Below are 12,059 nucleotides of genomic sequence, written 5' to 3'. Positions count from 1 at the left end.
CTACAGAGGAAGATTCTAGACGAGGCTCACAGGACTCCCTATGCGATGCATCCTGGTTCCACCAAGATATACCAGGACTTGAAGAAACATTTTTGGTGGCCTGGGATGAAGAGAGACATCGCTAGATATGTCAGCACCTGTCTAACTTGCCAGAGAGTCAAGGCAGAACATCAGAGACCAGGAGGAGTTCTGTAGCCTATCCAGATTCCAGAATGGAAGTGGGAAGACATCTCTATGGATTTTATAGTGGGACTACCCAGAACCACGAATGGTTTTGATACCATCTGGGTGGTAGTCAACAGGTTGACTAAATCAGCCCACTTTTTAGCTATCAGGATATCGTACTCCATGGAACAGCTAACTCAGCTATATCTCAAGGAGATCGTCATACTACATGGAGTCCCACGGACCATTATTTCGGACAGAGAAAGTATATTCACCTCTCACTTCTGGGAGTGTGTACAGTCAGCATTGGGCACGAAGTTAAAATTCAGCACAGCTTTCCATCCTCAGACAGATGGTCAGACGGAGCGAGTAAATTAGGTACTCGAAGATATGCTCCGAACATGTGCCCTAGACTTCAAGTGTAGTTGGTGCAAATATCTGAGTTTAGCAGAATTTGCATACAACAATAGCTATCAGGTCACCATCGGTATGGCACCTTATGAGGCTCTCTATGGGCGGAGGTGTAGATCTCCAATCTGCTGGTATGAGAGTGGTGAACAGATGGAACTAGAACTTCGGACAGATCTAGTAGCAGATACCACAGCAGCTATACAGCTGATCCGCCAGAGAATAGAGACAGCTCAGAGCCGCTAGAAAAGCTATGCTGATACATGGCGCAGACCCTTAGAGTTTTCAGTTGGGGATTCTGTGTTCCTCAGAGTAGCTCCCATGAAAGGAGTAATGCATTTTGGGAAGAAGGGCAAATTGAGTCCCAGATATGTGGGACCATACCTTATCACTAGAAGAGTTGGCAAGGTCGCATATGGGCTAGAGCTACCCCAGGAGATGTCAGCCATCCATAATGTATTTCATGTCTCTATGCTGAAGAAGCATATCCCAGATGACACCCAGGTGATTGAGCCCCAGTCGGTACCAGTCCGCGAAGACCTCAGCTATGATAGTCGGCCTATTCAGATAATAGACCGAGCATTTAAGAAAATGCGGAACAAGGAGATACCATTAGTAAAAATCATTTGGTAAAATCACACGACAGAAGAGGCAACATGGGAGACAGAAGCTAGTATGAGACAGAAGTACCCAGAGTTATTCTAAGTTCGAGGATAAACTTTTTATAAGGTATGGGGGATTGTAACGCCCGAAAATTCTTAAAATTATTTTAGAAATATTCTATGAATTTTCTGGAATTTTAGAATATTTTTATGGAATTTTTAGAATAACGGAAGTAGCAAAAATAAATGGAAACGTAAAATAGCTTAAGAGGGGATTGAACCCGAGACCTATTGGGTCCTACGACTTATAGCGGACTCTAGTAACCAAGTGAACCCAGTAGGGCCGTGCTGAAAGGGAAGGGAAACAATTATATTTATATTTGAGTTGGGTGAATTTAACCACTTAATATAAATAGGAAATTAAAAGAAGAGTTATTGGATTTTATTCGTGACTTTCCTCCTCACCCTAACCTCATGCCGCCCCCTCCCTCCTCTTCCTCTCTCGGCGCACCAAGCAAAGGCTAGGGTTCCGCCCCTAGTCTCTGGGAGCACCTTCCGGCGACGACCCCGACACGAGGATGCTTCCCTTCGCGAGAGGAATACGTGAACGCGGGAAAATCGTCGAGGAGATCGTCTCCACCGGGAATTTAGCGATTAGAATCGTAAGAAACCTAGCACAGCAGGTAAGAAACCCCTCACCTGCAGTATAAGTAGTTCCGTACGAATTTTTATGCTTCAGTTTAGTAATATGTAGACTTTCGGCACAAAGGATGTGAATTAGCGCATACCAAGTGTTCGATTAAATTATTAGCACAGTTAAAATGCAACTTAAGCATTTTACTGGTTTAGATAAATGCAATAGAAGCATTTTACAGCTTATTAGTCTTGCTACAGCTATTATGGGACTAGACGTCCGATGGGTGGGCTCCCACAGTCGCCTCTAGGTTCAGACAACCTAGTTCTAGGTTTAGATAACCTAGTAAAAGTAAGGCAAGAAATATTAGCTATGTTCAGTATTTTACTTTTATCAGTGGCACTGTACTGGATTAGATATCCATTGGGTTGGGCTCCCATAGTCGTCCTTAGGTTTAGATAACCTAGTAACTCTGCTAAATTCGGGACTTACAAACCCGGGTCTAGTAGGGATGCGCGCATAGCAAGTATAGTTGCCAGGCCCAAACAGCAACATGATTATTATTTTAATCTACTTATGAATATAGTTTTCAAAACTTCACAACATAGTTATGTGAATTCAGTACAGCTTTAGCATCAGTTTGGTATTAGCTTAGCTCGCTTCTGTATCAGTTCAGTTTTCTATTGATACAACGTGATAGTTATTATTAGCACTTATGCCATGATCAGTTTCTTATTTCTATGTTTTGTCTGCCATGCCATGCTTTAGCATATTCAGTGCATATTTCAAATAACATGTTTTCAAAGCATAAATCGTATCGCATGCATGTTTTGTGAGGTAGATGGTTTCTTACTAAGCTCTCAAGCTTACAGATACTTTTTCCTTATACTGCAGATAAAGGTAAAGGAAAGATGGACTAGCGGAGGCTGGAGGTCAATGTAAGGAAGATGTGTGTGGGTGGAACTTGGAATAAAGATCTTAGGGATCTAGCCAGTTTTGTTTTAAGCATTAGAACTCTGTAGTTTTATTCATTCCGCACTTTAGTATGTTTAAATGCCATGAACTAGTGAACTATGCATTAGGCTATGCTTAGAATACTAAATATTCGTTGTTAGATTGTTTCCCAGTTATTTTAGAACTTGAGTATGTGAGTTTGGCACGAAATAGTGCTGAAATCAGAGTTTACTGCGAAATCAGAAACCCCAATCGATCCGTGGATTGATTGGGGGCCCTCAATCGATCAGTGGATCGATTGGGAGCTTGATTTCGCGAACAGTGAGCTTCTGGATCGATCAGCCGATCGATCCAGTCGCATTCTATCGCGAACAGTGAGCTTCTGGATCGATCAGCCGATCGATCCAGTCGCACTCTGTCACGAACAGAGAGTTTGGGGACCAATCGTTCGATCGATCGGGGAAATCGCTCCCGCGAACAGAGAGCTCTGGAATCGATCATTGGATCGATTGGCCAGTCTGGATCGATCAGCCGATCCATCCAGAATATTACCCGAGCACAGTAGCCATCGGAATCGATCCGTGGATCGATCCGAACGTCATAATCGATCAGCCAATCGATTGGAACGCCTGTTTCGGCTGGAAGTACCTAAGTTCAGTCTTTAATCATATGTGAAGGTTAGATCCTCTCTTTTGAGTATAGGTACAACCTTTAAAAAGGGTACTTTTCAGCATAAGACCAGATTTAGTAGCAATTGGCATGAGATTAGCAAAATTTTATATTAGTCCACGTTTCCGCATCTTAAAAATATAGCCATCTGAATCGATCCGTGCATCAATCCGAACGTCCCAATCGATCAGCCAATTGATTGGAACGCCTATTTCGGCTGGAAGTACCTAAGTGCAGTCTTTAATCATATGTGAACGTTAGATCATCTCTTTTGAGTATAGGTACAACCTTTAAAAAGGGTACTTTTCAGCATAAGACCAGATTTAGTAGCAATTGGCATGAGATTAGAAAAATTTTAAATTAGTTCACGTTTCCGCATCTTAAAAATATAGCCTAGCACAACATATTGTGACGGTCCGTCCTTACAGCCTAGCCAGTAGAAGGCGAGTCGTTACAGAATATCTATCTATAAATAATTTAGAAACTGAAATCAAGTTCTTTCTAAAGCATGGTACGTAAAGATAATTTTTCAAAATCAAAGTTTTATTCTTATCAAAAGATAAATAAACATCTCCCACTGCAACAGCCGCCACTCTCGTAGCTTTGCCCATGTAGACGATGATCTCCCCTGTTGGTTGCTACTCGGAAAACCTAATGGTTCCACTGTACAAAAATTTTGTACAAAGGTCTGAACCTTTTTCCTAGCTACCATGTGTTCTTTTAAATTAAACTTGGATCGCCTGCGGAACTTAACACGTTTGATCCAAAGTTTAATTTATTTGTTCTTTTAGGTTTAGACTTGGATCTCCTGCGGAACTTAACACGTTTGATCCAAATCACCTAGGTTATTAATTTCATTAAATATAAGTTTCCAAAATTGGCTTCCAGTACTGACGTGGCGAGGCACATGACCTTCTTGGATATGGGAACAACCACCACCGACTAGACAAAGCATTTTTAGGAAAGTTAATATTTAATTTCCTTAAATAACTTTAGGTCAACCAAAAAGAACAATCAAATCACAAGTAAAAGAAAAAAAAACAAAAGAACACAACATCGAAAACAAATTCGAAATGCTAGAATCGTATGCCTCTTGTATTTGGTATTATTTCCTAAAATAACTAGTATGATGCGGAAAGGAAAAATACTAGTTATACCTTTAAGAAAGACCTCTTGATCTTCTACAGTATTCCTCTTCTAACCTCGGACGTTGTGTGGGCAATGATCTTCCGAGATGAGAAACCACCAAAGCACCTTCTTCTCCTTTCTTCAAGTTTCGGCCAAGCACAATGCTTCCAAAAGATGAAGATCTTTTTCCACCAACCAAGCTCCAAGGGATGCATGAAACAAGACTCCTTTCTCTCCTTTTCTCCAAGCTAGATCCGACCACTTCTATGCCTTCAAGAGATGATGAAGTCTCGGCTACAAGAAGGAGAAGAGAGAAGGAGAAGGGGAACCTCTAGGGGCCGGCCACACCAAGGAAGAAAAGAGAGGAAGAAAAAGAATTGAGTCGTTCACTATGAAGCCTCCTCTACCCCCTCTTTTATAATCCTTAGTCTTGGCAAATAAGGAAATTTAAATAAAAACTTCCTTAATTCTTTTGCCATGAAAAGGAAAATTTATTTAATTAAAAATAATTTTCTCTTCTCGAATTATTTGGCCACCTCTTTCCCCAAAACAAGGAGAGTTTTAATTAAAACAAAAATTAAAACTTACTAATTTGTTTCTAGAAATTTATAAAAATTTCTCCAATAATTTTAATCCCTTCATGATTGGTTAATAAAAAGAAATTTCATAAATTAAAATCTTTCTTTTAAACATGTGGATAATTTCCAAAAAGGAAAGTTATCTCTAAAAATTAAAATCTCCTTTCAATTTACAAATAAGGAAAGATATTAAATCTTTTCTTAATCTTTTGTATAAACTAATAAAAGAGAATTTTTAATTTTTAAACTTTCTTTTAAATCATGAACATAATTAAAAGGAAAGTTTTTACCAAAATTAAAATCAACTTTTAATCTACAAATAAGGAAAGATTTAGCTCTTCTCTTAATCTTTTGTAGAATCTTATAAAAGGAAAGATTTAAATTTTAAACTCTCTTTAAATTATGTTATCCACATGGAAAATTTTTAAAAATAAAATCTTTTTATTTTAATTGGGCCGACCACCTAAGCTTGAACCAAGCTAGGGCCGGCCACCTAAGAACCCATGAACGAAGCCTTTGGCCGACCCTAGCTTGGTCTCCAAGCTAGCTTGGTCGGCCCCTATGGGATGGGTAAGAAGGTGGGTATAGGTGGGTATAGTACTCTATAATTAAGAGGCTACGATAGGGACCGAGAGGAAGAATTGGTTTTGGTCTCCCGATAAAATTAAGCATCCCGTGTTCGCCCCGAATACACAACTTAATTTTATCAATAATAATTCATTCCACTAGAGAACTATTACTGCACCGATCCCAAATTACATTTTGGGCTCCTTCTTATTATGGTGTGTTAGTCTCCTGTGTTTAAGATAACAAATGTCCACTAATTAAGTAAGTTATTGACAACTCACTTAATATCTCAGCCCAAGAGTAGTACCACTCAACTTCATCGTCATGTCGGACTAAGTCCACCTGCAGGGTTTAACATGACAATCCTTATGAGCTCCTCTTGGGGACATTCTCAACTTAGATCACTAGGACACAGTTTCCTTCTATAATCAACAACACACACTATTAGTGATATCATTTCCCAACTTATCAGGCTTATTGATTTATCGAACTAAATCTCACCCATTGATAAATTAAAGAAATAAATATCAAATATATGTGCTTGTTATTATATTGGGATTAAGAGCACACACTTCCATAATAACTGAGATCTTTGTTCCTTTATAAAGTCAGTATAAAAGAAACGACTTCTAATGGTCCTACTCAATACACTCTAAGTGTACTAGTGTAATTATATAGTTAAGATAAACTAATACCTAATTACATTACGACCTTCCAATGGTTTGTTCCTTTCCATCTTGGTCGTGAGCTACTGTTTATAATTTATAAGGTACTGATAACATGATCTTCTGTGTGTGACACCACACACCATGTTATCTACAATATAAATTAATTGAACAACTACATTTATCATAAATGTAGACATTTGACCAATGTGATTCTTATTTCTAGATAAATGTTTATACCAAAAGCTAGGCTTTTAGTATACATTCTAACAATCTCCCACTTATACTAAAAGACTAAGCTGCCAGAACTGCTACCATACATCTGATTCCTAAACCTTCAACATGCCCATCAAAAGCTCTTGCCTTAAGGGTTTTAGTGAAAGGATCTTCTTGATGCAATCTAAGCAGCAACAACTTCTTCTCGTTTATACGATTTCTTGTATTGGGTGGTATTTGTGCTCTATTGCATTTACTTTCCTTATAGACTTATGGTTTCTTCGAGTTTGCTACTGCACCACTATTATTACAATGAATTGTAATAATCTTTGGACAAACCAGAAATCATATCTAAGTCCATCTTTAGGTTATTGAGTCATTTAGCTTTTATGGCTACCTCAGAGGCTTGCCATATACTCAGCTTCTATGGTGGAGTCCAGAAAAACACCTATGCTTATCACTCTTTCATAGTTATGACTTTTCCTCCTAAAGTAAACACAAAACCTCGAGGTTGACTTATTATTGTCCCTATTTGATTGGAAGTCAAAATTCGTGCAACCCACAGGGACCAAATTAACTGCCTTGTAAGCTAGCATATAATCTCTAGTGCCGCTAAGGTACTTTAATATATCTTTCTTTGGATCAATGTCCTTGTTTAGAGTTACTTTGATATCTGTTAACTATGTCCTTGGCAAAAGAGATTTCTGATCTCGTGTATAGCATACATTAGGCTGTCTAACTTTCAAAGCATAAAGAACTGCCTACATGTCCTCAATCTCCTTTGATGTCATCGGAGACATCTCTTTAGATAAAGACACTCATGCTTAAAAGGTAGAAAACCTTTCTTGGAGTTTTGCATGCTAAAACGAGCTTGTTATATAAAGCTTGAGATAAGCACAACATTCTTTTCTTGCGAACCTTGTTCCCAAGAATATGTGCTTATTTTCCTAAGTCCTTTATAACGAATTGCTTGGACAACCATACCCTTACTTCCGATAACACCTTGATATTGTTTCCAACTATCAAAAATGTAATCTACGTATAGTACAAGAAATACCACCATGTTTCCATCACACCTTTTGTATACACAAGACTTATCCTGGTTACTAAATAAATCCATAGGTCTGGATAACTTTGATAAACCGGATGTTCCAAGATCTTTGAAGCTTTGTCTCAGTCCATAGACTGATTGAGCTTGCACACAAGATGCTCTTAGCCCTTTGCAATGAACCCTTCTGGTTTCTTTATATGGATGCTTTCTTCAAGACTTCCATTAAGGAATGTTGTCTTGACATACACTTGCCAAATAGATAAAAGAATCCAGATAGATTTAAGCATGGCTACCAATGAAAAAGTTTCCTTTTTCATCAAGCCTTGCTTTGAAAGTTTCTACCTTCCTATCTATCCCTCTTTTCCTATTATAGACCTTTTTATACCCAAAGGCTTTTACACTATTTGGTGGTTCTACAAGCTTCCAGATTTTATTAGAATACATATATTATAATTCTATTATTCATTACTCTTTGCCAAGATGTTGCATCTTTATCTTGGAGTGCCTCGTCATATGTCCGGAGATCAGGTTCATGTCCTCCAGGGATCGAGTCCAAAAACTCTCCCAAAACATGAATCTTTTTAGGTTGCCTAACAACACTCCCACTACGACGAGGCACTTTCTGCAATTGTGTATCATTTGTGGTACGTGTTGCAGTTTCTTGTGATATTTCATCTTGTACAGTTGGTACTAGGTTAGACATGTCCTTTATTATTTCCTTAAGAACAAATTTACTTATGGGCACGTGATTTATTACATAGTCCTTTTCTAAAAATCAGTCATTGATGCTAACAATGACCTTCTGATTTTTAAGACTATAAACCTACTTTCATTTCTCTAGGATAACTTACAAACAAGTGAATTCCTGTCCAACTTATCATTGTCTCTCTTCAGCATATGTGCTGGACTACCCGAATCCGAATATGCTTCAAAATAGGCTTATGCCTATTTAGCAATTCTATATGAGTAGAGAGTTCTGACTTTGGAAGGTACTATGTTCACTTCCATTTCCAGAGTATATCCTTAAAATGAATTTTGTAATTTTTCAAATAACTCATCATCAATCTACTTATTTCCATAAGAGTCCTATACCTTCCTTTTTCTACACCATTCTGTAGGGGTGTACCAGGTGCAGTTAGTTGGGATTGAATCCCTACTTTTGATAAGTGACTCCTAAATTCTCCCGAGAGGTACTTGCCACTACGATCTCACCGTAGTGTCTTGATACTTTAACTTTAACGTTTCTCCGCATCAGCCTAGTAATCTTTGAACTAATCAAAGCACTTAGTCTTGCGGCACATTAAGTAAATGTATTTGTATCTTGAATAGTTGTCTATAAAATAGATGAAATATTCGATACTACCTCTTGTCTGGATAGTCATAGGATCACACAAATCAGAATGAAACAATTCCAACATATCTTTGGCTCCATACCCCTTAAACTTAAAAGCTTCTTGGTTATTTTTCCTTCCAAGTAAGACTCGTAGGTTGGAAAGATTTCCACTACCAATGAACCCAAAAGTTCATCAGCTACCAATGAATCCTACTCAAGTTAATATAACCTAGCCTTAGATGCCAAAGATATAATTGGTTTATTTCCGAAGGTTGCTTTCTCTTAAAGTTAGAAGATGTGTTATAATTTCCATTTATTGCATCGTGGGAGTTATTGGATTATAAATTGTCAACCAACATACCAGAATAGATAACTTCCCTATTTTTCTTGATAACAACTTTGTTATCAAAATAGACACAATATCTATTCTATAATAGTTTAGAAACTGAAATCAGGTTCTTTCTAAACTTAGTATGAAAAAACAATTTCTAATAATCCATATTTTATTTCTATTAAAGGATAAACATCTCCCATTGCAACAGTTGCCACTTTACAGTAGACGGTGTTTTTATTTTCATTTAGTTGTCGGGTTTCTGGAACCCCTGCAATGAATTGCAGACATGATTAATGGCATCTGTATTTACACTCCAGGTACGGTAGATAACACCACTAAACATGTTTCAACTAATGAATTAAATACACCTATATTGTTCTTTAGTTCTAAAAAAATAGACTACCTTAATGTCCAAGTCCTATTTCCAATTTTTACAATCGGGACTACTAAGTCTTTTCTATAGTATAACAACTAGGGAATTGATAAACATTTTAAATCCTAAGAATCACAAAAATATTTGGTCAAGATCAATTCCTTAAAATCCCCATGAATTTTGTATGCCACGATAGTGTGGACGTATACAAAAAGAGATTTTATCCATTAATTTTATTATCTCATCAACTTTACTTTATGACGAATAAAATTAATAGTTGATCTGTCTTTGATCAAATATTTGGTCAAAACTTTTGAATTTAAAATAACATTGATTCCTCAAACAATATTATTTAAATTCACTAACACCTCAAACACCGTGAATTTTGCATGCCACGATAGTGTGGACGTATACAAAATTTTAAACATTTGTAAGAGGAAGGTTTTACCCATTAATTATCTTGTCAATAAATCTTTATGACAAATAAAATTACCTCAAACACCGTGAATTTTGTATGCCACGATAGTGTGGACGTATACAAAATCAAACATTTGTAAAATGAGTTTTTAATTTTATTATCTTGTCAACCTATTTATTTGACAAATTAATAGTTGGTTTTCTTCGGTCACACAAATAATAGCAGTGACTCCGATGGGGAGAATACTATTAGACGTGCCTAAGTGTATACCATTACTTGACACTAAGTCCATTAATAAGATTGTTTCCCTTCCGATGGGGAAGATCACACGCTCTTAATTAACTTCCTATAGTCATCCAAAATGGAAGTTTAAGCTAGTGATCCGCAAACAAGCTCATCCGATATGGAGGAAGGCACTCAGAGCCAACGCGCAAGCTTGTTGCATCACTTATAAACCAGTAATGGAGACCGTGGAATTTATTTAAAAATAAATCTCTCTCTCACTTAGTTATTTAAAGTGAGGAATTTTGACTATGCTAGCCTACTTAGCATGCATACTAACAAGCACACACAACACAGCATAAAAAGCAATAAATAGAAAAACTAATTTTCAACTATTACGACTTTTATCTATTGTTGTCCTCCGTGTGTCGCCGACCCTAGCTGCTGCCATCTTTGGCCACCGCCACCGGGTCTAGTTGTCGCATCCATCTTGCTCCTTGTTCCGCTGTGCCTCTTCACCTCAAAAGGTTCCACGCCTTGCAAGATTCGATCCGTGACATAAATAGAATTTTACATTTTTCGATCCTATATTCCTCAAAGGAATGTACATGTAAACTAGATCGAACATAAAATAAAATTTACATCCATCGATCCTATATTCCATAAAAGGAATGTACATGTAACTAGATCAAAAAATAAAATCCTAATAAAACTAAATACAGCTCCTGCTGTATTTTATAATACAATCATACACACACAATAAAATGCCCTTGACATGTCCAAGGGTACACTCACACACATAATAAACTATAAGCCATAATACTTGGATCCTGCATCCACAAAGTTAGCACATCCTACTATTAACCTGCCTAAATTATGTATATCATGTGCATAATTAAACTAATACTAAATACACAGAGGCAAAACACTCGCTCTGATACCAATTGTTGGTTGCTACTCGGAAAACCTAATGGTTCCACTGTACAAAAATTTTGTACAAAGGTCTGAACCTTTTTCCTAGCTACCATGTGTTCTTTTAAATTAAACTTGGATCGCCTACGGAACTTAACACGTTTGATCCAAAGTTTAATTTATTTGTTCTTTTAGGTTTAGACTTGGATCTCCTGCGGAACTTAACACGTTTGATCCAAATCACCTAGGTTATTAATTTCATTAAATATTAGTTTTCAAAATTGGCTCCCAGTACGGACGTGGCGAGGCACATAGCCTTCTTGGATATGGGAACAACCACCAGCGACTAGACAAAGCCTTTTAAGGAAAGTTAATATTTAATTTCCTTAAATAACTTTAGGTCAACCGAAAAGAACAATCAAGTCACAAGGAAAAGAAAAAAAAACAAAAGAACACAACATCGAAAATAAATTCGAAATGCTAGAATCGTATGCCTCTTGTATTTGGTATTATTTCCTAAAATAACTAGTATGATGCGGAAAGGAAAAATACTAGTTATACCTTTTAGAAAGACCTCTTAATCTTCTACCGTATTCCTCTTCTAACCTCGGACGTCCAAGGGATGCATGAAACAAGACTCCTTTCTCTCCTTTTCTCCAAGCTAGATCCGACCACTTCTATGCCTCCAAGAGATGATGAAGTCTCGGACACAAGAAGGAGAAGAGAGAAGGAGAAGGGGAACCTCTAGGGGCCGGCCACACCAAGGAAGAAAAGAGAGGAAGAAAAAGAATAGAGTCGTTCACTATGAAGCCTCCTCTACCCCCTCTTTT

Source organism: Zingiber officinale, chromosome 3A (assembly GCF_018446385.1).
Source record: "Zingiber officinale cultivar Zhangliang chromosome 3A, Zo_v1.1, whole genome shotgun sequence".
In the NCBI taxonomy this organism is placed as follows: Eukaryota; Viridiplantae; Streptophyta; class Magnoliopsida; order Zingiberales; family Zingiberaceae; genus Zingiber; species Zingiber officinale.
The sequence above is the reverse complement of the archived record's forward strand: the minus strand, read 5'-3'. Positions refer to the sequence as shown.